The sequence below is a fragment of the Gadus morhua genome, chromosome 20 (genome assembly GCF_902167405.1).
Source record: "Gadus morhua chromosome 20, gadMor3.0, whole genome shotgun sequence".
Classification (NCBI taxonomy): Eukaryota; Metazoa; Chordata; class Actinopteri; order Gadiformes; family Gadidae; genus Gadus; species Gadus morhua.
The window spans coordinates 23,572,663-23,599,448 of NC_044067.1; the positions used below are offsets into that span (position 1 = coordinate 23,572,663).

At 42.2% G+C, this 26,786-nt stretch overlaps 1 protein-coding gene and 1 long non-coding RNA gene across 3 annotated transcripts in view; both read left to right on the plus strand.

Moving 5' to 3' along the window:
- The window catches only part of hsf2bp (heat shock transcription factor 2 binding protein), a 143,717-nt gene that overhangs the window by 32,926 nt on the left and 84,005 nt on the right, over positions 1 to 26,786 (plus strand). The gene's annotated exons all lie outside the window — the stretch shown is intronic.
- Positions 20,147 to 20,994, plus strand: LOC115533444 (uncharacterized). The gene is made up of 3 exons (XR_003974196.1): positions 20,147 to 20,337; positions 20,471 to 20,707; positions 20,971 to 20,994. It is a non-coding gene; the product is annotated as an uncharacterized LOC115533444 (long non-coding RNA).

Consider the following 26,786-nt stretch of genomic DNA (forward strand, 5'->3'; position numbering starts at 1 on the left):
GGGAGATGACACTGCTGCATTCTTTTTGAAGAAGGCTGCTAAAGTCATCTTCTTCTTTGGTGGAGGCTGTGCATCTTCTTGGCGCACCTGTACAGCTGTGCAAGGCTGCTGTGGTGTACTGTTGTTGGCAGGAGACATCAGCTCAGCAACAGCTCTGTTTTTGACCTGTTCCACATTGTCTGGGTCAATGTAGGTTGTGCGGAACCTTGGGTCAACCAGGGAGCACATGTCCAAGATTTCATCTTTTACAGGGTCGCTGTATTTTTCGTCAAGGTACTGCATGATATTTCCTTTTATTGTTTTTGTGAGCTCTGTGTCTTCCTCCTCTGGCTGTAGGAGACTGGTTTTGAACAGATGGAGCACTGGTTTTATGTAGGAAACACTGACATAAGACTCCCCGGAGAGTGCATCAGTGAATTCTTGGAGGGATTTTACTGCTTTATTTGTTGACTCCAACACATCCAGATCTTGCCAAGTGGGCACAAGATGGCGACTTTTCTTGTCCGAACCCAGGACACGGACTAGAGCCTTCTCTGGTTCGAGAAATCTCTCTATCATCCTTTGGCGTGAACCCCATCTGGTCGGGGACTCCGTTATCAGCTGATGAGTGGGTAGACCAAGCTTTGCCTGTACTTCAGTCATGTCTCTTCTCTTTTTCCAGCTGTAAGAAAAGGCAGAGACAGCCTTTTTGCATACCCCGATAGCACGAACTATCCGTGGGTCCTTCACACCATTCTCTGTAGTAAATGAATACATAAATCAAATACATTTTAGTGTTAACACTACATTCACAAACTTGTTGTCTTGCTACAATTACTGCAAAATATGAATGTACATGCACAAAGGGCCCACACACACACACACGCACACACACACACACACACACACACACACACACACACACACACACACACACACACACACAGAATGTATAACACTATTAGATACATACAGAGCGAACTTCAAGATTTAAATACACATTTGGTCAAAATATTGTCTTGATATAATGTATTAATTACATGATGATGCATTCATTGTCTTGAGAATAGAAAAAAAACATCACTTGATTCATAGCCATATTTTAGATAGATCCCGAGGGAATTGCAATATTTCAATACACTTTTTGTAAAAATATTGGCTTGATATAATGTATTAATTACAGGATGCATTTATTGTCTTGAGAATGGAAAAAATATCACTTGATTCATAGCCATTATTTAGACTTACCGATAGCATTGTGCAATCTGTGTCCAAAGCAATGGAGGTTGGGCCACGCATTTTCCTTCAGAGCTTTGATCATGTTGCTGCCGCTATCAGTTGTCATGCAAATGAGTCGGTCTTCGGCAAGGTTCCATGAATTTAGGGCATCTCTTAGCCCCTGGGCTATTATTTCACCTGTGTGGTCCTCTGGAAAGTATGCCGTTTGAAGGCAGATGCTTCGCAGAGTCCAATCGTTAGTGATAAAAGTGCACAGTAAGACTCATGTATGGTTGCATCGTCCGACTTGACCATAAATCTGTGGTGGCAGAATAAAAGGACACCTCTTCCAACTCCTTTGCGATCCGCTGTCTCGTGCTATTATATTGTTGGGGCAAGGCAACATCGGAGAAAAATGTTCGGCCTGGTTGCACATACTTGGGGTCCAAAACTTTTTGCATATTTATGAAACCTGGCTTTTCCACCGTATACATTGGGACCATATCCTTTGCTATATACATAGCGATCGCATCAGTTATGGCTTTCCAGCGGGCCGAATTTTTTTCATATGGGATGCAGTTGGCAAAGGATTGTGTGACTGTGGTCTGTATTTTTGTAGCTGTGCGTGTGGTGCTTGTGGTGCCGCGGTCTCCCTCATTCCGCTGCGCGCAACATTTCTCCCATTCGGCGGGATGTTTTTGCCTGAGGTGCTGTAGTAAATTCGTCGTACTGCTGCCTTTGCTAGCAACAGACTTCGAACAGACTTTGCAGCGGGGTGTTGTCTGCTCTAAATCTGATCTAGTCATGCAATTGGCGTGTCGTCACCATTTACGGTTTGGGCTGTGGGCCCACTTCTAGGGGGGAATAATAATAATAATAATAAAAAAAATCCTTACAAAAAAAAAAATCCTTACAAAAACAATAGGGATCCAACCTGTTGGCTTGGACCCCTAATAACGGATGACACCGGGACTTTCTTAGGAACATAATCTTCCCGACTCGCTGCCATGTTTGTTTGTGCATCACTTTAGTAAATGCGCGCTCTGAGCTGAGCTCATTCCGAACTACGGGAGCTGAGAGGGAAGCGTTGGCGGATGTTGAAGAGAAAACCGATTTTCATTTAAACAAATCGACGTGAGCTACACACTCGAGTTAATCGATAAAATCGGTTTATCGCCCAGCCCTACGTCAACGTGACCAATCCCCACCATATCCCAGCCTTTTGCCTGCTCCTTTGCTTGTTTTTTATAAACAAATATAATTTTTTTTATAATTTCTTTTTTTTTTTTTTTTTTTTTACATTATTTTATGCTACGTTTTATGAGTAGCCTATGTCAGTCTGCACAAATCCCCCCCACTTTCTCTCACACATTTTAAGTGCCCTGCCTGCTCAAACATTTCCTGGACTGTCTCTCTCAAACTAAGAACATAATGGCCCACATTAGGCTCAGACGCACGTGATACACCATTACCAATGTGTTATAATAAAACGCATCCAATACTAGGAATGTCCGCTGGCTACGCCACTGAGGCTATAGTAGGCCAACGAGGCTCTTAGCGTCCTACGAGTACCCTGGAGCACTCGTTAGCTACTCGTGACTCGTGAGCGTTTTTAAGACGTTCGTTACCAAAGATGCTTTCGGGAAACGGTGTGAAAACTGTACGATGCTGTACGAACTGTACGATCAATTAGTAGATTCATCGTTAATATTTTACATTAATCTCATACCTCATCTCAGCCGATATTTTTCAAATAATTAACACCTCCTTACAGACTGGAATCTTTCCCACGTCCCTGAAAACAGCTGTGGTGAAGCCTCTTCTTAAAAAGGCCAGTCTTGACGCATCAACACCCAGCAACTATAGGTCCATATCAAACTTACCCTTCATAGGTAAGGTATTAGAAAAGGTAGTTTATACCCAAATTTCTGCCTTTCTGACTGCGACTTGCTGCTTTGACCTCTACCAATCAGGTTTTAGAGAACATCACAGCACTGAAACAGCCCTCATAATAGTAAATGACATTCGCACAAACAACGATGCAGGTAAAACCACAGTCCTTATGCTTTTAGATCTTAGTGCAGCTTTCGATACTGTTGACCACCATATTCTCTTACATAGACTGGAACACTGGGTGGGCCTCTCTGGAACTGTTCTTAGCTGGTTGAGGTCTTATCTAGAAAATAGAAGTTTTTACGTCGCTATTGGGAATTTTAAATCAGAGCCTATGCCCTTATCCTGTGGCGTCCCTCAGGGATCGATTCTCGGCCCTCTTCTGTTTAACTTATACACATGCTCCCCCTTGGCGCGCTCATCAAACAGCATTCCATCTCTTATCACTCCTATGCTGATGATACCCAAATCTATCTGTCTTTATCTCATGATGATCTCTCCCCCATGGACTCTCTCTATCAGTGTTTCACTGATATCAACACCTGGATGTCCCAAAATTTCTTACAGCTAAACACTGAAAAAACAGAGGTGATAACTTTTGGTAAGGAGAACCAAAGAAATAAGCTTGCTGCTCAACTTAATACAAAGGGTTTTAAGGCAGTTGATTCTGTTAGAAACCTAGGAGTGATTCTTGACAGTGACCTAACTTTTAGCAGCCATATCAAGTCAGTCACTCTGCCTTTATCACTTAAAAAATATTTCTAAACTGAAAAAATGTTTTTTCATATGTTCGACCAAGAAAAACTTATTCATGCCTTTATTACTAGCAGGGTCGACTACTGCAATGGTCTTTTCACCGGCCTACCTCAAAAAAACAATTAAACACCTTCAAATTATTCAAAACGCTGCAGCCAGGTTACTTACACAAACAAAGGAAAAGAGATCATATAACACCTGTGCTAAGGTTCCTTCACTGGTTACCAGTATAATTTAGAATTGATTTTAAAGTTTTATTACTTGCTTTTAAATGTTCTTCAAAACCAGGGACCCCTTATCTTAAAAATATGCTCAGAATCTACTGCCCTACCAGATCTCTTAGATCTGGAGAGCTTCTTATGCTGGTTCAACCCTCTGCCCGTACTAAGCAGGGGTGAGGCTGCTTTTAGTAACTATGCGGTCCGTTTGTGGAACCAACTACCTCTGGACATTAAAACAGCCCCCCACTGTTGCTACCTTTAAAACCAAACTAAAAACTAAATGTTCAGAGATGCTTTTAATTAAACATATTCTCCATGATTGTATGTTTTACTTACATTACTACATTTTAATTTTAACTCTTATTATTCTTATCTACTTGCTACTATTATTGCTTTTGTAACTTCTATTTGTATGCAAGGACCATCCTTTTTTTTTTTTTTTTTTTTGACTTGTGAAGCAAATTGAGGTTGCCTTGTTGTATGAAATGGGCTATACAAATAAACCTGCCTTGCCTATGAAAATAAAATTATATTCAAAATGAAATGAAAATACAAATGCAGCGTGTTTTCCTCATTGGGATCATTATTATTAGATGAAAAACTCTAGTTTTTTAAAATAGTTATGCGCTACTCTGCTCTAAGCAACAGCTCGAAGCCGGTGCTCATAACCATAACTAAAAATAACACAAACCCTTAGAGTCGCTCACTATCTTTCGAAAAAGACTCAAGACTCGCCTGTTCAGAGTCCCCCTCGACTTTGCATAGCCACCTTCCCACTTCTGACCACCATTGTACACTGTATTGTATTGTATTGTATTGTAGTACTTAACTGTGTAGCAACTAGCTGCTATCATGGCTGTAACACGGGGAATTGATTGACCTAGCGATTGTGGTACTTGCACTTGGTTCTATGAACATCCTTTCTGTACCGACAGCGATATATTGATGCACTTCTTATGACAAATGTACTTCGCTTTGGATAAAAGCGTCTGCTAAATGCCCTAAATGTAAACCCCTTATTTCTTCCCAAAATAATAACAATAATAATATCAAAAAAACAATCATGTTATAACTTGACCAACCAGTCTACGGATTTTTGTTCAGAAAGATGAGCATGTTGACATGCTCTGGGGTCAGACGCGACCGCAGCCTGGTGACCGTCAGTCCAGCCGCAGAAAACACCCGCTCTGAGGGGACCGACGTTGCCGTGATGCACAAATACCTTCGTGCTAACTTGGCAAGGCGGGGGAACATCTTTCCACAATCCAGGGTAGGGCTGCACGATATGGGCAAAACATGATATCCCGATATTTTTTGGCTGAATGGCGATATACGATATATATCTCGATATTTTCTATAGAGTGGGTTAGATGTTTTTTTGTAAGTCAAAAGCCAAATGTGAGATGTTGCAAGCACTTTTATTAAAACATAGGTCAGTATTACTGCAACATGTGATTTTTTATCGTTATTTTCAACAGAATAGAGTGAACATGTTAAAAAAAAAAGGGAAATTTTTCACCTTCACAAAATAATCACCTATGCAAAACAATATAAAGCTGTAGGTTACACACATTAGCTACCATTAAGAGCATTGGCTTCGTCGCATTGTCCTGCGTACTACGGTGAGGGTTTCAGTGCGCCGTAACTTTAATCCCACCCCCTCCCTTCTCCGTTCCATTTGGGAACACGTTTGGTTTCATTTCACTTGTTCGTATATTTTAATAAATTAATTAAGAGCGTCAGCAGAGGGCGCCCCCAACACATTTGCCGAGCGCCGGCCCTGGTTTCGGGGCAGAAGAAAACTGTCGCGGCCGGTGATGCAGCAGCACAGCCACGGAGTTTTACGCATTCCTCATACTGCACTTTGTGCCGCTGCTGTAAACGGTGGAACAGATTTGTCGTGCTTCCACTTTTAGTCGCAACGGTTTTGCTACACTCTCTACAAATGACCTGCAGCTGCTGCTCATCTGTTTTTTTTAAACCCGAACTATTTCCACATTATGGAGCCGTTGTTTCTCGTTTCTCCTCTCCTTTTTGTCTCCCGCCGCCGTCTCGTTTTCTTTACGGGTATCATCCATGCTTGTTGTGTTGTGAGGGGGCGGCGGGGCGGGAATGAGGCGTCTTTGCACACGGCACGTTCGGAAAGACAGAGTGGGAGGGGGAGGGTCGCGCTCACAGTCTCCAAGGCAAGCGCTGCAGACGCTTGAGGGGGAAACTGACCATTTTAACGCTTATCGATATAAACGATATTGTCAAATCTTGTATCCCCTTGGAAATTATATCGATATATCGTGCATAGCCGATATATCCTGCAGCCCTAATCCAGGGGCTCAGAAATTTCTTTATTTCTGCTTCGATGCTAACCTCGCCTTGAGTGGTAGGCCTATAGTGCTCCCCAATAAGTCATTTTTTAAATCATAATGCTCCCACACCAGACTTCGCCGTGGCCTCGTCCGCTTCATGATTACATCGCCGTGTTCCAATATCCATACTATCCGTACTTGCTAGTCTAAGTTTGAGTACGTAGGGCGTTCCGATTCAGATCGGGCGAAAATAAGTGTACTGGAAAACGGTCAAGTCGCGAAGTGTGTGGCGATATACATTTTTCGTCGGCAGCCACCTTAGCTACGTAGCGGAAGAGGGCAGAGCCAGGCTGAGCCAAAGTCGGCGCATTTTCCACGTAGCCTGCATTAAGTCATTTTGTAGTTTTATAGCTGCTAGGCGTAAAGAGTTCACCGTTCAAAGCGGGATGTTTATTGCGGGGAGGAGCCTCAAATTTAAATATTGCCCTCGTGTGGTAAAATGTTTAATTGCACACTGCATTAGTTTAATCAATGGAAAATTTACGTACAACGAAATTCTTAACGATCAATTAGTCGATCGTCGATAAATCATGCCCATCCCTAATAGGTATTAGTGGTCAACTAACGCAGTATTCAAAGACGTTCCCGAAATTCAGCCGTGGTGCAAAGTTACAGCCACTCCGAGCCAGTCGCACATTGAGCTTCCCCCAAATGCGCTTTTTTGGCGTCTGTAGCTATAATGCAAATTAGGAGGAGCGACACAGCGCACACAGCCTTTAGTCGAGTTCTGTAAATATTCTAGAACACACAAGAGTCCTGGAGCTCTATATCTAAATATTATCATATAGCCTACATAGATATCTATATCATATAATATATATTATCACGGCCAAAAGCTGTGTGAGCCGATATTATGAATCTCAAACGACAGCGTTGGGTTCTCTGACGTTCCTGGTTCTTCCACGTCCACATCAATGTGAAGTAGACTGAACCGCGACAAGGAGGAGAAAGGGATTGTTGCCGGGCAGCGCTTAGGCACCTCCGCCTCCGGCGGTGGTCCCTCAGCGGGACACAAGCGGGAGACATTCGCCGCCAACAATCCCTTTCTCCTCCATGTCGTGGTTCATGTTCTTGAGGGAGTCAAAGCCAAAGTTCCTTCCCCCCAATTCATTCTCAACCTTGGCTGAGATAACCCCCACTAAGAGTCTCGTTGTAGAAATACCAGAGACGAGAGTCCGACGTGTTATGCGCCATAACACCAAAAGCAGAACGGTTATCCAAATAACAAGGAAGTGTACCTCACTTGCGTTACAGTCCTTGAGCTTTATATCTAAATAATATCATATAATACATATTATCATGGCCAAAAGCTGTGTGCGCCTCCAGACGATACTATGAATCACAAACGACTTCGTCCGGTTCTCCGGCGTCTCTGGTTCTTCCACTTCCACATCAATCTGAAGTAGAACCGCGGGCTGCCTGCTGCCGGCTGCCCGCTGCCGGGCGGTGGTGCCTCGCGGCAACCGGCGGCATGTCGCAGTTCATGTACTTCAGCGAGTCAAAGCCAAAGTTCCTTTCTCCCAATTCCTTCTCAACCATGGCTCAGATAACCCCCACTACAGTCTTGTTGTGGAAATACAAGAGACGTCAAAGAACCGACAAGAAAACATTTGCGTTACAGTGTGTGTACTAGGGATGGGCATGATTTATCGACGAACGATCGTTAAGAATTTCGTAGATTACGTAAAGTTTTCATCGATTAAACTAATGCAGTGTGCAATTTTACCACACAGAGGCAGGGCTCCGGACTAACTTTTTCCTTGGGTGCACTGGTGCGCCTACATTTTTAATTTGGGTGCACCAGCACGTATTTATGGTGCACTCAAGTTTTGAGTTGTTGAGGGGGCAGCACCGGTTGCACCGTCGATATTTACGCCATTGATTAATAATATTTTGACCATTAAATAAATGACGAATCTGTATCTCTCATAAAGAATATCGTCAGAAAATGCCAAGGGATCGGTTCTGTCCCGAAAAACCCTCCGTCTCCGGAGAGACGCCTGTACGATAAGTGCGCCGAGGTCCATGAGAACACCCACAAATGGTGACGCCATTATCGGAGGAGGGGCTAGGAAGCTGCGCACGCCGATATAAGTAGCCGATCTCCGGGTAGACTCGCTGAAAAGCTGCTCCCGACCAGGTTTGGTTGCGAGCGTAAGTCACCATGGTGATACAGCGACGCTTAAAGAGATCGACTTTCATTCCACAGCTAACGCAGGCTTTCAGCTCAACATACCTCGCAAACCCTCTAATCGAGCTTCGTAGTACAGGCCCCTGGATTGGGCTTTGCGGGTTTGTTTACCGGCATTGCGTGTTCCAACGGTTTATTAGGTATCTAATAAATCACTGTCTAATCAATACTTCATTCACTACCTCTTCCGTGATCATTACAATATTATGAATAGACTGCTCTGTAAAAAAATAAAATAAAATTATACCAGATAAATTTTCAGTCGCACCGGTGCGCCCAAATAAAATATTTGGTCGCACTTCCCCCGAATTCTAGGTGCATGTGCGCCCAAATTAGGCGCACTCTGGAGCCCTGCAAACTATAAGCGACACCAAGCAGAGAAGCGAGAGAGGTGGAGGAAGAATATATATCTTGTTTCCCTTTACTTTATAACAACATTAGCGGGATCTCGGGAGGAAAAGAAATGCTTCGTGAAATGCTAACCTTAGGTTAGTTGTTTGTTTACGTTCCCTGTACAGCGCCGCGCCAATCAACTGTGACTGGCTTGCTGCAGAGCGTGAGCGTCTTGCGAATACCTGGTCAATATAATGGATATAATATGGACACATAAGACAATCAATATTTGGTATTTGTAATAGATTTATTGTACAAATTCCCTGAAAAGATGCACGTTCCAGAATGAATTGAAAAGCTCCCGCAAGGGCTGAGATTGCAGAGGACAGCTGATTTGGTACGGAACAACAGCTGTTCGCTTCCACGGGAAAAACTAACTAACTCCAACTTACTTAGGCCTACTAATTAACGTTTAAAAGCTATTAAATATTCAACAAAATATGCAGATACTGTAAAAATCTGTTCCAGGGAGTGTATAGGGATTATTAATGTTGTTTTTGATGGTGTGTTTTTCTGGAATGAGTATTCGAATATTCGCTAGGAAAAACCAACGAGTATTCGAAGCCTGAAAAATGGCATTCGGGCCAGCCCTAATTGTTATTGACAGTCAGATTCGATTTTTGAAATAAGTGTTTCATAATCTGGCATTTATCAAATAGCTGTGTGTAGACAGCAGTGTGGGCTGTCATTGGGGAGCGGGCGGGCTGTCTGATCATGTCAATGAAACTTGGACACGGACGCATGTTAAGGGCACGCCCACCAACAAGTAACAATGAAAAGGCGATATAGTGGACTCTAGGGCTGAACGATTTATCGTTTTCTGATCGAAATCACGATTTCAGACAACGCGATATCGGGATCGCCAAAGACACGTTTTTTTCGGTTTTACTGTGCGTCCACGCGTCAACGTAGAGACGCGAATCGGGCAAATTAATATAATTGTATACATAATATCACGGCCAAAAGCTGTGTGAGCCTCCGGATGGCCGTAGGGCTGGGAGCTCTCTTCGAGGGGTTTGTTACCGGCGTTTGTTTACCGGCGTTGCTATGGTTAACATACGTTCAACAGCGTGGCCACTGAGTCACATGTGTAACGTAACAGCCAATCAGCGTTCAAACCGTCAAACTCGGTGCAGTTCAGTCCGGGTGAACTGCAGCATGGAGAGAAAGTGAATGTTGCCGTTTGCGACTCCTGGAGCTCTATATATAATACAATACTATATAATATAATATTTGTATTACATAATATCACGGCCAAAAGCTCTGTGCGCCTCCGGATGGCCGTAGCGCGGGGAGCTCTCATAGGGATTGGGCTTCTCGGGGTTTGTTTACCGGCGTTGCTATGTTTCCGGTCTTGTGTGTTCCAACGGTTTATTAGGTAGACCTATCTCATAAATCTCTGTCTATTCAATAATTCACTGCCTCTTCCTTGGTCATTACAATATTATGAATAGACTGCGTTGGGTTCTCCGACGTCTCTCCCTTTGTTGTTATACTCTAATGCACGAATTAACTAAAAGAGCCATCTTTGACCGTCTTAAAAAAACAACTAAGAAGTAGTAGTACTTTTCTAAGTTAAGACAGTCGAAGATCGCTCTTTTAGTTAATTTGTAACAACTGCAGTTGGTCAAGGACTTTAGTTTAATGCATGTTTCTTGATAAATATATTTAAAATCAATTCTAACTTAGTTTTCATTCCTACATTAGAGTAATGGCATGTAATGTTTTTAATGGTATGATGTTATGTTTGTAAATATTACTGTACATTGTGAATATTGCACTGAAGCTTGATTTGAAGAAAATCGTGAAGAAAATCGAAATCGCAATATCTGCCAGAAAAATCGCAATTCGATCTTTTCCTGAAATCGTTCAGCCCTTGTGGACTCTGTTAATTTAGCTCACGTTACCTTTGTCGAAAATAGGGCGGGCAAAGTGAACGCGGCAACCGGAAATATTTTTATTTTTTCATGAAATAGGCTATGCTTTTGTGACATTTTATAGGCTATATAGAGAACGAAAAAAACCTTTATTAACCGATTTTGGGGATTTCAGAATAACTTTTCTGTTCCGGAACAGTTGAAGACCATTTGGTTTCCGTTTCCGTTCCTCGTAAAATTCAGTTTCGGTTTTCGTTTTCGTTCCTTGAACCGGTTCGGAGCCCTGTCCTCTTCTGGCGACCATTCGTAATTCCACTCAAATGCTATGCCTGGAAACATTTGCATATTTGCTGTGCAAAGCTACATAATGAACCGTCAATACATTAGGTGCTAGTAGTCTGGCTGGTGAAAGCTGCTATAACGCAATGTTCTCGGCAAAGTCCGAGACAGCTTTTTTTTCATGAATCCGAACGGTGCGTAGTGCGAAGTGCCCTTTCGCTGGCATGGTGGAAGACGTAGGCGACATGCATATCTTTCTTTATCGATTTTAATAGGCCTTCTCGATAAATGGTAACTTGGTAAGCAAAGCAAGGAACGTTACCACTAGCATACTTTGTAACATTCAGAAGCGGGCGTCTTCTTCAGATTACTATAGTTTGCGCGCTTGCAGGTGTGGTGGTGAAATGCAAGCGATACAAAGTTGTGGCTTTTCATGATTAGGCCTCCACGTTACTGGGCTGTTTATAGGATATATATATCCCGCTAATTTGAACCATGGTTTTGTCGCATTATTGACGGCAACTGCGTAAAATAGGCAACCAGATATTCGAATAGTTCGAATTCGTGATTTTTTTCCAAACGAACATTCGAATGTCATTTTTGAGCAATTGTGAGAACACATTAGGTGTTCTCATAACGGTTATGAGAACACCTGTAAAGCGGAGTGATACATGTGTAGTTAAAAGTCCCAATGCTGTTAAACTTAGGAATGCACCGATGCATCGGACGAACATTGGTAACGGCCGATATTCGCGTTGTTGACTGCCATCGGCCAATCGGAAAATAAGATGACATCACCGATGGCAGTGGCCGATGTTTACATGTTTAATGCTTCCTCCTCTTGAAATGTCACTGGAACATGTCTTACCAACTGCATATCGCTGATCTTTCTCCGAGACAGTGCCGCCCATTTTCTGACACTTACTTCAGACTTCGTAACTTGGTCAATATTTTATCGTTAACCTTAGTTCAAAGGTTTAACAAATTAACACACTTGTATCTTCAATAATCTGAAAACAGATTTTCGATTACTTTTTATACTTTTTTCAAAATCAGTTTAAGTTCCATGTCGGCTTGTTTTCAGTTGGTCTCATTGATTTACGCTGAGGTTAGAGCGCGTGGACGTGCAAGCACTGATGCCAGATTGGGTAATTTTCCAGCCCAATTAGACTAATATTAATAACGTAAGGCTGGAAAAATGAGCATTATGCTCATTATGTACATACAATTTCGGCTGGGTTAAAAAAAGAATGGCGGGATTATTATTATAATTCTTTCTAAATCCATGGTATCAATCATTGCCATACCTTTCATAAGGCATATCGTTTGTGCAGCTAGTACCACTAATACTTCAGCTACTACTACTTCAGCTACTACTTCTACTTCAGCTACTTCTACTACTGCCATTATTACTACTACTACTATTACTACTATATCTTCCAGCTTTGACAGTATTACAGATTAGCTTCCAGCTTTTGTAACAATGTATTTCATCACTTTGCTTCTAAATATAATGCTATTCAGCGTAGTCCGTTTTAAATTACAGCTTCCAGGTTTTTTAGCAGTGCACGCAATACATTTGTCCTTTTCCGATTTTTCAGCAGTGCAGGGCAATGCATTTGACCTTTCATATTCTTTAGTTCAATTCCTTTAACATTTCTGCATTTTTAGCAATGCTTTCGCTTTTCATTCAGCTGTCACTTTATTTGTTTCCAACCAGATTTTTTCAAATGGTGTGCATTAGGGTTGCCGCGGTATACGGTATTACCGGTGTTACCGGTGTTGAGGCCAACACCGTTTACTCGGTGCTGCACACCGGCAACACCGATTATTATTATTTTTATTTTTTTAGTAATAAAAAACAAATTCAGTAAAAATGAATAATATAATTATAATTAAGAAAATTAAAATGTGTAGAATAGGCCACGGTTCTGCTCTGTTCGGGAGAATTGTCGCGCCGAGAATTGACGTGCTTCCTTACAAGACCGGTAACCAGGGGTTAATCTAAACCGGGAAAGAGGGGCGCTGCGCCTCCTTGTTTCAACCCAGCGCCTCCTTGTCGAAAATTTTAAATTACTTAAAATCTCCCGGAATGGAGAGCGAGCGAGCAAGACCGCGCACAGGAGACAGACGTGCTCCTAACCGCGTTCGCATCTGTGTAGCGAGCGCGCAGCACAACAGAGAGGGATCTAGAAACTGTGCATGATGCAGTGGGCACTTGAGCCTCAGGCGCCTCCTGATTGGCCTGAATCGGTAAGTCAACCAATCAGTTTACAGTGTAGGCGGGCTTTTATCTCTTCTCCCGAACCAAATTTATCAGTTCAGTGAATCTGAGAGTGTCTGAGAAGAAAGAAAATATAGCGTTTGGTGACTTAGTTTACAGTGTTTTTAAAATGTCGTGCCGCGGGGTGAAGAAAAGCAAGGATTGTCTTGACAAATTTTCAAAAGCTCTCGCACCGCGAAGGGGGGGGAACTCCCCCCCCCCGCCCCCCCCCCACCCCCGTCAACAATCGCTCCATAACGCCCCCCCCCCCCCCCCCGCCATTGATGTTTTCCCCCTTGTGAATTTTTTCTAGAAAAACCCCCTGCCGGTAAACCATAGCAACGGTAAAACAAACCCCCGGAGCCAAATCCCTACGTGAGCTCCCCGCGCTACGGCCATCCGTAGTCGCACAGAGCTTTTGGCCGTGATATTATGATATATATTATCAAGGGCTGTAACGATACGCGTATCAAACCCAAAATCGCGATACTCAAAGCCACGAACCTGTCTCGCGGTGTGAGAAGGCAGAAGCGCGATATGCCCTTTCTAACTCTTCGGTCAAATTGTCAGATTGAAATTTGCTAATAATTTGTCTAAATAATAGTCTGCTGACAGCGCCCCCTCCTATCGATGCCATAAATATGTGACGAGATGCCCTCTCTGTGATCACAGCTCTCCGTGGCTACGGAGAGGAGAGGATTGCATTTCTCCACAGCCGTCGAAGTCCTCATATGCGATATGAACGACATTTATCCAGAGTGGGCCAAGCGTGAAAAAAATTGCCTGTGTGATCCTGTCTCTATTGTTTTGTGTGATTTGACTGGCAGTTTGTCTGCTTATAGGTCGGAATGAAGCGGCCACCAATTATTGACAGGATGGGTACTTTATTCTACCGGACTCATTCGCTTCTTCACTAGACACACGCGCTACCGCTCGCTCTCCTCGCTCGTCCACTCACTCGCTGACATCACTCACACACGCATACGCACACTGCCATTCTCGCGCATACACATATGCTACTCGTAACACTATGCCTCGTTATTGCGACGTTCATGTTTTTCCTCATCTATTGAAAGTTAGGCTATTAAACATGTTGCATTCTATACGGCCTGATTATGTCATTATTTAAGCTACATAGCCTAATAAGAAGCGCTAATAAGGATATTTGAATAAACCAACCAAACAGTTAAAGGGGCCCTATTATGCCTACCAGCAAAAAGCATCCTCCAACTGCAATCTTTGGTTATTTCTTTATTAATTTAGCGATACTTTAATAGTATTCTTTCGGTTCAAATCTGTTCAGTGTTTCCAAATTATTTGTTATTAAATGTTACATTAATATAATTGGTATTTAAGTGTTGTTTAAATAAAATGCTTTTTAAATTTAAAAGAATCGTGGGATGTATCGAACCGTGGGTCAAAAATCGTGATACAAACCGAATCGTGAATTTGTGTATCGTTACAGCCCTAATATTATCCTATTATATATAGAACGTTATAAGACGACGAGAATTGGCGCGCTGCCAGCCGCTGTCACCGAGTGTGAGAGGAGAGTTGACGGAGAGATGGCGGTTGACCTATAGTTTCAAAGTTAATACCGTTTATACCGGTAATACCGGTGTTGACACGAGCGTATTACTCGGTGTGAAAATGTCCACACCGCGGCAACCCTAGTGTGCATAAGGGCTGTAACGATACGCGTATCGAAACCAAAATCGCGACGCTCAAAGCCACGAGCCTGTCTGGCGGTGTGAGAAGGCAGAAGCGTGATACGCACTTTCTAACTCTCCGGTCAAATTGTCAGATTGAAATTTGCTAATAATTTGCCGCCCCCTCTTATCGATGCCGTAAGTATGCGACGAGATGCCCTCTCTGTGATGACAGCTCTCCGTGGCTACGGAGGATTGCATTTCTCCACAGCCGTCAAATTCCTCATATGCGATATGAACGACATTTATCCAGAGTGGGCCAAGCGTGAAAAAAATTGCCTGTGTGATCCCTGTCTCTATTGTTTTGTGTGATTTGACCGGCAGTTGGTCTGCTTATAGGTCGGAATGAAGCGGCCACTGATTATTGACAGGATGGGTACTTTATTCTACCGGACTCGTTCGCTTCTTCACTAGACACACACGCTACCGCTCGCTCTCCTCGCTCGTCCACTCACTCGCTGACGTCACTCATTCTCGCACACACACATACGCTACTCGTAACACTATGCCTCGTTATTGCGACGTTCATGTTAGACGTTCATGTTTTTTCCCATCTATTGAAAGTTAGGCTATTAAACATGTTGCTTTCTATACGGCCTGATTATGTCCTTATTTAAAGGTCCCATGACATGAAAATCTCACTTTATGAGGTTTCTAACATAAATATGAGTTCCCCTAGCCTGCCTATGGTCCCCCAGTGGCTAAAACTTGCGTTTGGTGTAAAACGAGCACTAGCTGTTCTGCTCGCCTTTGAAAAAACGGAGGCTCAAGCGCGCTGATTTGGAATGTCTTTAGGTATGACGTCACAAAGCTGAGCTCCTCCCCTTACTCTGCCTGGCCCGCCCAGAGAGTTTGGCACACCCATAAGACAATGAGCTAGAGACCGTACCAGGGCTCCAGAGTGCGACCAATTTGGTCGCACATGCGACCAAAATATCATCTCTCTATGGTCGCCTGTTGTCACCAATAAGAGACAGAGCTCAGGGCGTTTCTTTGCCGCGAGTTCAAAAAATGCGATCGACCTGAGCAGGCTGAGCGCCAGAGTTGCCTAAATTAAACAGAAAAGAAAATAAACACGACAAAACGAGTGAAAATGAACAGAGGTAGAAACATTGAAAGCTTTTTCATTAAGAAATCCAGCCAAGACACGGAGACCTCGGCGACGGTCCCTGGGAAGATGCCAACTGGCCCCGGTCCTTCGGCGATAACATTAGATTCGGAACCAGAGGAGACAACCGAGTCTGAGATTGAGCCCGGCCCCGAGACTCAAATTACAAAGCCCAAAATGTACTCTTTCAGACATGACTGGTTGACACAATTTCCCTGGCTGAGATACGACAAAGGACGGAATGCAATGCACTGCATTTACTGTCGGGAGTGCGGTCAGAATATGGCCGGTAATAGTGCATTCGTAGGCGAGGCAACAGCGTTTCGTATCAAAACATTAAATGTCCAAAAAGCATACAATATGCCGTGACAAATGTGTAGATAAAGTGGCCCCTCTTCCAGCTGCATTTCAGAGGCAGGCAGAAGTAATCAGGTCATCGGAGGAATCCGAAATTATCATAAAATGTAATGTTGCATACAACATTGCAAAGGAGGAAATGCCGTTCACCAAATTTAAGTCAGATATTATTTTAATGAAGAAAAATTGATTAAACGTCAACCCGACCTACAGCAATGATACGGCATGTGCCCAATTTATTGGTGTAATAGGAGATACATTAAAGAAGAAGACCGCTGCGGACGTTGGTAAACTGCGGTCAAGTGAGCCGCCATTCGTTCATCCGCGGTTAAGCCAGCTGTCACACAAAATCTTCGTGCTATTGCAGCATTCTTCGAAGAAAATAGTCCAATCCCGGGTTGCTTTTAACTCACTTTATTTGTTATAAAGTTGGCATGTTTCGGTATGGTAAACTATGAAGCTTAAGGGAGGGAATTGTATCTAACGCGTAGAGAGGAAAATACCGTGATCTACTTCAAGCCCCCGGGCTTAGGCCCGGTGGCTCTCTGCTGTCTACCTATTGATCTCTGGCCTCCGATAGAGGACGTCAAGTGGGCGTGGCCTATGCAGTGGGCGTGGCCGGGGTGACGTAATGGCTTCGGCTTCTTCACCTATCTAATGGTGCTGCCTTCTGTGGAGGGAGCAGCCTTCAATAAGGTCTTGCTCCCCTTGTGGCTATGTGAGGGTAATGCAGCTTCTTAAAATACTTAACAGTGCCCCTTTACTCTAAACAGCCTTTGGGTGGTATCTCGCAATGTTTTCAAAATAAAACCCTTCACCTACGTGTGTAGATGTTTAGAAATGTCTTACGGCGGCGTCTAGAGCGTCCGCACTTGCGGCCATTTTGCCAGTCAGCTGCTCACCCATAACATTGTGTTGGTAGTGGTACATGTACCTTTTAAATAACCATAACTTGCTACATTTTCAACCGGTTTACCAACGGTTTGGTTTCTTACCAACGTTATTCATGTGGTTATAATATTGTACCTATTTTAGAACATTATTCCATTTTTTTAGAATCTATTCCATAATTATTCATCAGAATCAAGTATGCAGTGCCGTAACTACATCTCTGACGTTTATTAGAAAACAAACAGCCTGAAAATTTAGCAAGTTATGCTTATTTAAAAAGTACATGTACCACTACCAACAGCAGATGACTGTGGCAAGTTGGCCGCCAGTGCGGACGTTCGAGTCCATTGGCCAGCAGAATATGCATATGTGAGTTTTTTAAATGACATTTTCTCAAAATCAATGCAGTAAAATCACATGGGTCTGTGTGTACAAGTAGTCAGTACAACAGTTAGTATGGTCCTATCAGTCAGTGCCTGAACTTATGTGAAATTCGGTCTATAGCCCACTTCAAAGTGCTAACATAATGCAATTTGCAAAGGCCAAAATGTGCATGTGTAAGTTTTTCAAAAGACATTTTCTGAAAATCTATACAGTAAAATCACATGGTTCCTTGTGTACAATTAGTCAGTACAACAGTTTGTATGGTCATATCAGTCAGTGCCTGAACTTATGTGAAATTCGGTCTATAGCTCACTTCAAAGTGCTGACATAATGCAATTTGCAAAGGCCAAAATGTGCATATGTGAGTTTTTCAAAAGACATTTTCTGAAAATCTATACAGTAAAATCACATGGTTCCTTGTGTACAATTAGTCAGTACAACAGTTTGTATGGTCATATCAGTCAGTGCCTGAACTTATGTGAAATTCGGTCTATAGCGCACTTCAAAGTGCTGACATAATGCAATTGGCAAGGTGAAAATATGCATAGGCGAGGTTTTTTTATATATATAATTGGGCTTAAAATAAAGTATTTCTCTACACCTTATTGTTGTTAAAAAATCATTCACATTATATGAAAGTTATGGAAAGCTATAAAAAGGTGACCTTTTGGCGTTAAAGGCGACACAATGAAAAATGTGGGTGCACCTAAACTTTCTGCTGGTGCACCTAAAATAAATAAGTTGGGTGCACCAGTGCAACCAATGCAAAATGTTAGTCTGGAGCCCTGCGTACGATCGCTACACTGTCTTTGCCTGGAGTGGAGAGACATCATAGCTTCCAAACAAATTTATGGCAGGTGCTCAGTAGAGCCCGACCGATATAGAATTTTTAAGGCCGATACCGATACGAATATTTTGTGATTTAAAAATCCGATATGCCGATATATCGGCCGATATATATATATATAATTTATACATATATATATTAAAAAAAAAATCCAGAAACGCGCAACAAAACAAACACATTTCCCTAACATTGGTTATTTGTAGTTATCCTTTAAATCCTTTTCACTCTCAGCTAACACGTAACAACAGCAAAACTGGACATGGTAGTCATGAATTAAGTCATGCTTATCGACTTTAGAGAATTGATGGGGATGTTCTTTTAATTGTTATTCAAGCAATGTATGTCTCGTGACAATTGCCTACTTACCATGAACACACTTGCACACATGAACAACACCGATGATCTCCGTCGATCTCCGTCATTCAATCTGCCTAACTCTGGCTGAATCAGCGGGTTTGGGCGTTAGAGCGCCCTCTGGTGGACCAACTTTTTTTCTTTTCTTTTTTTTTTTAATATTCATTTATCGGCCATTATAAATGCCGATACCGAATAGTTTGAAAAATGCCTAATATCGGCCTGCCGATATATCGGTCGGGCTCTAGTGCTCGGTGTTCGGGTGTGAAAGTAAAAAACTAAGTACATTTGTAGCTCCTTCATCCAAGTCTCTGAGGAACCAGTGGGTTCATTTTGTTTTCGCTGGACACGACTTCCGAAATGTGTGTTTGTGTGCGCCAAACATTTCACCGACGACTTCTTCTTCACTTGGGACAATACAGAGCTGGACTTGCTGAACGTCTGAAAATTAAGCCTGGATCAGTACCAACTCTCTTTGCCTCAGCTACAAACCGCGGACAAGTAAGTAAACTAACGCTGTATCATGTTCTTGCTTTACTGTGTATGATTACCTTGCTTGTTCCCCTTAGAATGTGGCTGTAGCTTTAGCTAATGCTCACCGTACTACAAACTAATAGAGCTGTCTTTTAACAGCTACGTGACGCAGTAGTTCTAGCGTGAGACACAGGGCCTGATTCCCAAGTTAGCCTTGGTGTTCCTATCATTGCAGACAGTTTTCAACACATTTCATTCAGTCCTTCTAGTTGCAGAGTTCGCTCGTGCTAGGCTAGCGCACGGCAACAGGCAATGCTAGCCTGCTAATAAAACATTCTTTCCCACTCCACAGTTCACCCGAGGTAAATCAATTATAACGCCAGACTATAGATGTAAATGTCTGTTGAATAATGTTAGAAATAAAAGTAACCTTTCATCGCATGAATCATCGCATTTTGAGGGACTATTTTCTCGGTAATGGAGCTGGTAACCTAGGTATCAGCAATGCAATGCAAGGTTGGTATTTTCCTAAATACATAGTCCCACTCATGTTCTCCCCTTCACGCCAGTTTCAAATCAATGGGTTGTAAGCAGGTTAATAAATCGAGTACTAATTGGATTTTGTTGTCCCTACACAGGCCAGCACATCGACTGATTACATTCAGCTGCCTCTCTCAAGGGATGTTGCATGCCAGACGGACCACGTGGAAAGTTTGAAAACGCATACTGTAGGCACACAGCTATCCTTTAGGACTTTGCGGCCCCACATTAAAAGTGAAGGTATCTACTTTTCCACCTTGAGTACATTTATTTTTGATGTAGTTACTAGTGTTCTTTATTCTGAAATTTCTCTTTGCTTGCATTATGTGTTTTTTCATTTGCCTTGCCTTAGTAAAATTCATTGTTTGCACAGGTGTCCAGGCAACTGTCTTCTGCAAGGATTTCGGTGTTGAGACATCCAATGCAGACCCTTTGTGCCTGTCATCGACACTAGTAAAGAGACATCCAAAAGACCTCGGGTAGACCTTGAGGAAGAACTGGAGGACAATCCATTGGAGGGCAGCTCTTTAGTGGAAGCTTCTAAGGGACCGGATTCCACTTATGATCCTTCTGACTCCATCACAGCATTGTTAGACTCTACACTTAAGTCGTAAGTTACTGAGGATTAGGAGGAAGATATATGTGTGGCTCTTGAGAACTTTCATAATTTCTATAAATTGTATGGCATTCTAAACATAAAGTATTAATCTCAGTGAGACTGTTGTTGTTTATAGCATTACCTTCAGGATTATTTATGTGCATACAAATAATTAACCTAGCTGAAAACAGGGTGATGGTTTAAGGTACAGTCCAGATGAAAGATCAATCAGTTTAACACAAAATGTGTTTCCCTTTCTTTGTGGTTTGATATAGAGAAGATTCATCCACTGCAACACAGAACGGCAAGAAATACATGGTGTACGAGAGCTGCATCATGGAGTTGTTTAATGCATGTCCAGTCTGCACGAGGGGATGTGAAGTGACAACCCAAAGGCTGGGGACATTCCTGTCAGTGAAGCAGCAGTGCCCCCATTGCAGATTCGGAAGACGCTGGAATAGCCAGCCTATCCTTGGGAGCACGCCAGCTGGAAATCTGCACCTTTCTGCCGCTGTGTGGTGCATCTTTCCTAAAAAGTGGTGCATCTTTCCTAAAAATCGAAAAGGTAAATGATGTGCAACTGTAAATGTGTGACACTGAATTGCTTCAATATAGATCTAATTACATGTATTATTTATCCCCCCACACCAAAAGGTCAAGGCAATGAAGCTACAGTTGTTTCGGTATGAAACATTTCGCCGCCATGCCAAAAGTTTAATTGAACCAGCAGTTATTCACCAGTGGAAAGTCCTAAAAGATTTGAATCTGCAGCGGCTAAGTCAGGAGGAAATAGTGATACTTGGTGGTGACATGAGAGCTGACTCTCCAGGTATTGATACTTAACTGAAATAGTTTATTTTATACAGGTGTTCAATATTGTTTGAAGTTAAAAGAAGTGACCTAAATAAAATCTGACATAATACCAATGTATTGGAGGGTGATTAATACACTAATTTCGCTATTTGAACAAAAATAGGTCACTCTGCAAAGTATTGGAGTTACACAATGATGGATCTCCATACTAACGCCATTGTGGACATTAAGTTGGTCCAGGTGAGTTGTCAAAATGGATATTGTAAAGGGGTTATTGGTTGTAATTTCAAAGTCTAACATGCATATTCTATTAATATATATTTGTTCTGTGTTAACAGAGCAACGAAGTTGGTGGTAGCAGCCATATGGAGAAGAGGAGTCTAGCCTTACTGGAGTCGCGTGGCGTCAACCTTGACTGCATTGTCACTGATCGTCATCCTCAAGTACAGAAGTTCCTCAGGGAGAGAAACATAACCCATTACTACGATGTCTGGCACTTTGCAAAAGGTATATTTTCAGAGCCAATATGGAGCTATGTGTTGCTCCAGGCTTTTCCTTGCTTTGATTTGTTAGTGATATCCTTTTGGTGAGAAGGACCTGATGTTTTGAGGCTTGCGTAAAGCTCCCATTTGGTGGTCCTTCATTTTAAAATTGTGATACTGAGTAAATGGTAACAAATGCTTTGAAATTATCAAATGCTACAATCGAGTAATCACTCACTTTATGAGTATCTTAACTAAGTGGAAAGTACTTTGCTCTCATTGTAGGTATTTCAAAGAAGCTGTTAGCAATCAGTATGCAGAAAGACTGAGAAACTCAAGAAGTGGATGAAGAGCATCAACAACCACATATACTGGACTGCAGCTGGCTCAACCTCCGGGCCAGAGAGAATCGCAGTGTGGACCTCGATCCTGAACCATGTTTGAGATGTCCATGTACATGAAGATCCTCTTTACCCCAAGAGCGTGCATGCGATCCGCCAGAAAAGTGACCGGAGTAAATGGCTTCAAGCAGGTATTTCACAAATATACATGCTAAATGTCAAAACAGTGAACAGACAACGACAGTTATTTAGTGGCTTTCAGAAATTTACCAGAGGACATGGTTGTAGTATTCTTTACTGTAATGGTTTTCTAATATCATATTTTCTTATTGTCTGCAGCAACTCCAACTTTCTCCAAGTTGGAGAAGTTGCTGACCAACAAAGGGCGCTGAAGGAGGTTGCAAAACTGAGCCCCCACAACCAAACTTCATCTTTGGAGGCTTTCCATGCGGTTATTCTTCGTTCTGCCCCAAAACAATTAGTCTTTCCCTTTATTGGAATGCTGTGCAGGTTAAAGAAAGTTTGTTTACTCAATACTTTTTGGAATTGTAGACTAAAATATCTGTCAATATTAACATGTTTTGTCTTGTAATTCCAGACTCTACCTGGCTGCTATGCATTCAAATCACAATGTGGACCGATCACAGGCCGAAACAAAGGAAGGAGTACCGATTTACAAAATCTCCTTTCCAAAGGCTAGGAAGGGAGAGTGCAGAGCTAAACCTCAAAAAACACAGCAGACCTTTGGTAAGGGTTCAAATCAATTCAAACAACACATACTTTGGATTTCTAAAATGTATTACTCTTGATGAAAAATAAATTAAATACAAAAACACAGTAACACAAAACCCAACCAATTTCAAAAGAAAACATGTTTTACGATACAGGTTACGTTGATGACATCATGGATGTCATTTTTGAGGAAGTCTTTCCTAACCCTACGCCATACACCGAGGCCCTGTTGGAGAGCCCCTAACAGCACAGTATGAGAGCCCTGTTCCAGAGCCCCTAACAGCACAGTATGAGGGCCCTGTTCCAGAGCCCCTAACGGCACAGTATGAGAAGCCTGACAAGGAGGCGCTCATCAGCAGCCTTGTGTCAAGGTTCAAACGGGGCGACGTTTAAAACCGACATTGTGGCCTTCCTCAGCGGGAAACTCAGAGCGGATACGCAGAACCACACAAGCTGGAAGGACAACCCGGATACTGCGTCCCAGGAGGCCCCAGCACCAGCTCACAAAGAAACGATACCTGTAGCGACTGAACAATTGATTCAGAGATTAAGTCTTGCAGAGATTTATTATGAAAATAAATATTACTATGCTCCTATTGATGGTTTGTTCTGTAACTATTTAAGTTTTTTTTTTTTTTTAGCTCTGATATAAATGCATCTTGACAAAATTTGGCACAAGATTTTGAACAACTTCATTTATTTTATTAAATTCTGTAACAATGCACAACTTACTTGTGAATTCTTCTCGAATTTAGGGGACCATAGTCAGCTCTATATATTTGTCTGCCATTCTGAATAGAGTAAACATTTAGGCAGACAGGCTCCAATCCAGGATGGTCAACCATACACGTCTTCTGTTGTTCGACCTCCCGTAGTCTTCTTAGTAACCTAATTGGAATTTGAAAGGGTAAGTTTTATTTTTGAGCATAATTATTCGTCAAATGAAGAGACAAAATAGTTTCCAATTTAGTGGAAAGTGCTACCTGCGGTATCTTCATGCAGCAAATATTCTCCGCTTCTGTGGGCATGGTCGCACATTTTCCACAACGGCACCTATCCATAAAATGAAGGTAGATGTAATAATGGCAGAGGTCTGACTATAGTGGCTCTGGTTAGTGTCTATAGCTATACATATGACAGTGGACAAGCTGATGTTAGACGTAAATCTTCATGAGTAAATCATGGGTTATGTGTAACATGACTTCAATATAGGTTGAAATTAACCCATTAAAAAATGAGTGACTTCTCTAAACTACAAAGATGACTGATATAGATGCTAATATAGCGTTATAACGATAGCAATTCAGCAACTTTAAAAGCCAACAACGTAGGCTAGCGTTAGCACATGATAATAACTAACCGCATACTGTGGCAATCCGCCACGTTGAGCGAACCAACTCCTCCCAAACAGGACACAATTTCGTTGGGAAAAGCCAAAAAAAGGCATGTTTATTCCAAAACATAAAAGTCTCTCAAAACACAAATAACGTAAAACCTGGGATGAATCAACGGTCCCCTCCTTCGTGGGTGGAATCCCGTCACCCACGAGGACCGGTCTCTCCGTGCAGGAGCTCCAGGGCTGGGAGAGCCCCGAATGAGTGGAGAAGCGGGCTATTTAAGCCCTGCTTCTCCACTTGTTCCTCAGGTGCTCTGAATCTCCTTAATTGGCCTGGGCCGGGTTGCCACAATACATAAACAAACCAACTAAAGTACCGTATCCAGTCACAATATATTAAACTAACCATTCAGAGACGTCCTGCTGTAGCCGCTGAGTATCAACTTCTTCAGGTGCTTCGCTATCCGGATCCGATTCTGGGTCAAACTGAAAAGCTTCAACGACTGGGTTTCTACGAGCCATTGCGATACAACCACCGTAAACAGAGCGCACGTGGCTGCAAGCTGCTCAGGGCCACACCCCCACCCTCCTCCCTGACCTGCCTTGACACGCCCACCGAAACAGCGCATTTGGGGGAAGCTCAATGTGCGACTGGCTCGGAGTGGCTGTAACTGCACCACGGCTGAATTTCGGGAACGTCTTTGAATACTGTGTTAGTTGCCCACTAATACCTATATTAAAGAATACATAAAATAGCATGTCATGGGACCTTTAAGCTAAATAGCCTAATAAGAAGCGCTAATAGGATATTTGACTGAACCACCAAACTAGTTGAGGGTTTTTGCCTACCTGCAAGCATCCTCCAACTGCAATCTTTGGTTATTTATTTATTAATTTAGCTACACTTTAATAGTATTCTTTATGTTCAGTGTTCAAAATTATTTGTTATTAAATGTTACATTAAGTTAATTGTTATATAAGTGTTGTTGAAATAAAATGCTTTTTAAATTTAAAAAAATCGTGGGATGTATCGAACCGTGGATCAAAAATCGTGATACAAACCGAACCGTGAGTTGGTGTATCGTTCGGCCCTAGTGTGCATGTTTACATAGTTTACTCCATTTAGTCTTTTGAACTCTGTTCAAATCCCTTCACTTGATTTAAGCCATTCAATGTTTCTTTTTGTCTGAATCTTTGTGGCTTTATTAAACCTCACTTTGTTTATTTTCAACATCACTTTGTACTACAGCACTCACCGCATTTTCTATTCATATTTGTTCTCCCGTCTCAAACGGCTCACTGTAATTCAGCGGTCCCCATCCAACGGGGAATCTGAATTCCATAATGAACCGCAAGCCGGAAACAATCCCTTTCTCCTCCATGTCCCGGTTCATTCTGAACTTCAGATTCCCTGTTGGAGCCCTGGCAGCGGCCAACTAATTGGCAACCCCTGCGAAACACCCCCTTGCAACCAATAAAATGGACACAATGAAATAACAAACCCTTTATTTTTTTCATTAGTCATTTAGATTAGTCGACTAATCGATAAATTTGTCTAAAGATTAGTCATTAGAAAATTTGTCATTAGTAGCAGCACTAGTATTGATAAGCTCAAAGTTGAACTATAGACCTAATATCTTTATTTCTAATGATGAGGTCAAAGTTGTGACTATAGATCTATCTTTATTTCTAATGATGAGGTCAAAGTTGTGACTAATGATCTAATATCTTTATTGCTATTGATAAGGTCAAAGGTCTAATGTATGTATGTATGTATTAGGGATGGGCACGAGTAGTAAATTCCAAACTCGAGTGATCGAAGGAATTCCTCGAGGATCAATCGAGTACTCGTTAAATCAAATCTATTTTTAGAATGCAACGCATCTGCAGCAGGAATAGGCCTGATGATGAACGGCAATATTACCAACCAAACATGTAATGCTTATTCCCCATCAAAACAGTCAGAGTTATCAGAGTATTCGTTATTTATTTTTGCAAACGTTCAAAACACATTTTCCTTACAAAAATAAATATGCGTCGTGTTACTGCCTGTAACAGTTTAAAAAAAAAAAAAAACGAAACAAGTAGCCTAACCATTGCAAATAATTTAAAGCTGCAAATAAAACGGCAGCAAATGGACTATGGAAATACTCAGCGTTGTGATCTTCTCCACACGCCCGGGATTACAGCTGCGTCTTGCGGCGGTGAAAATAGCCGACACACTTGGTTGCTGCGGGTCTGCTTTCCCGAACTCACCGTTGTGTTTCAGGAGCATGTTGCCGCATAGTACTTTCTGGTAGCTCGATTTCGCTTGACATATTTTACATTTCACCTTATATACTCAATACTAATGCTACTTGACCTCAGTGCTGCATTCGACACTGTAG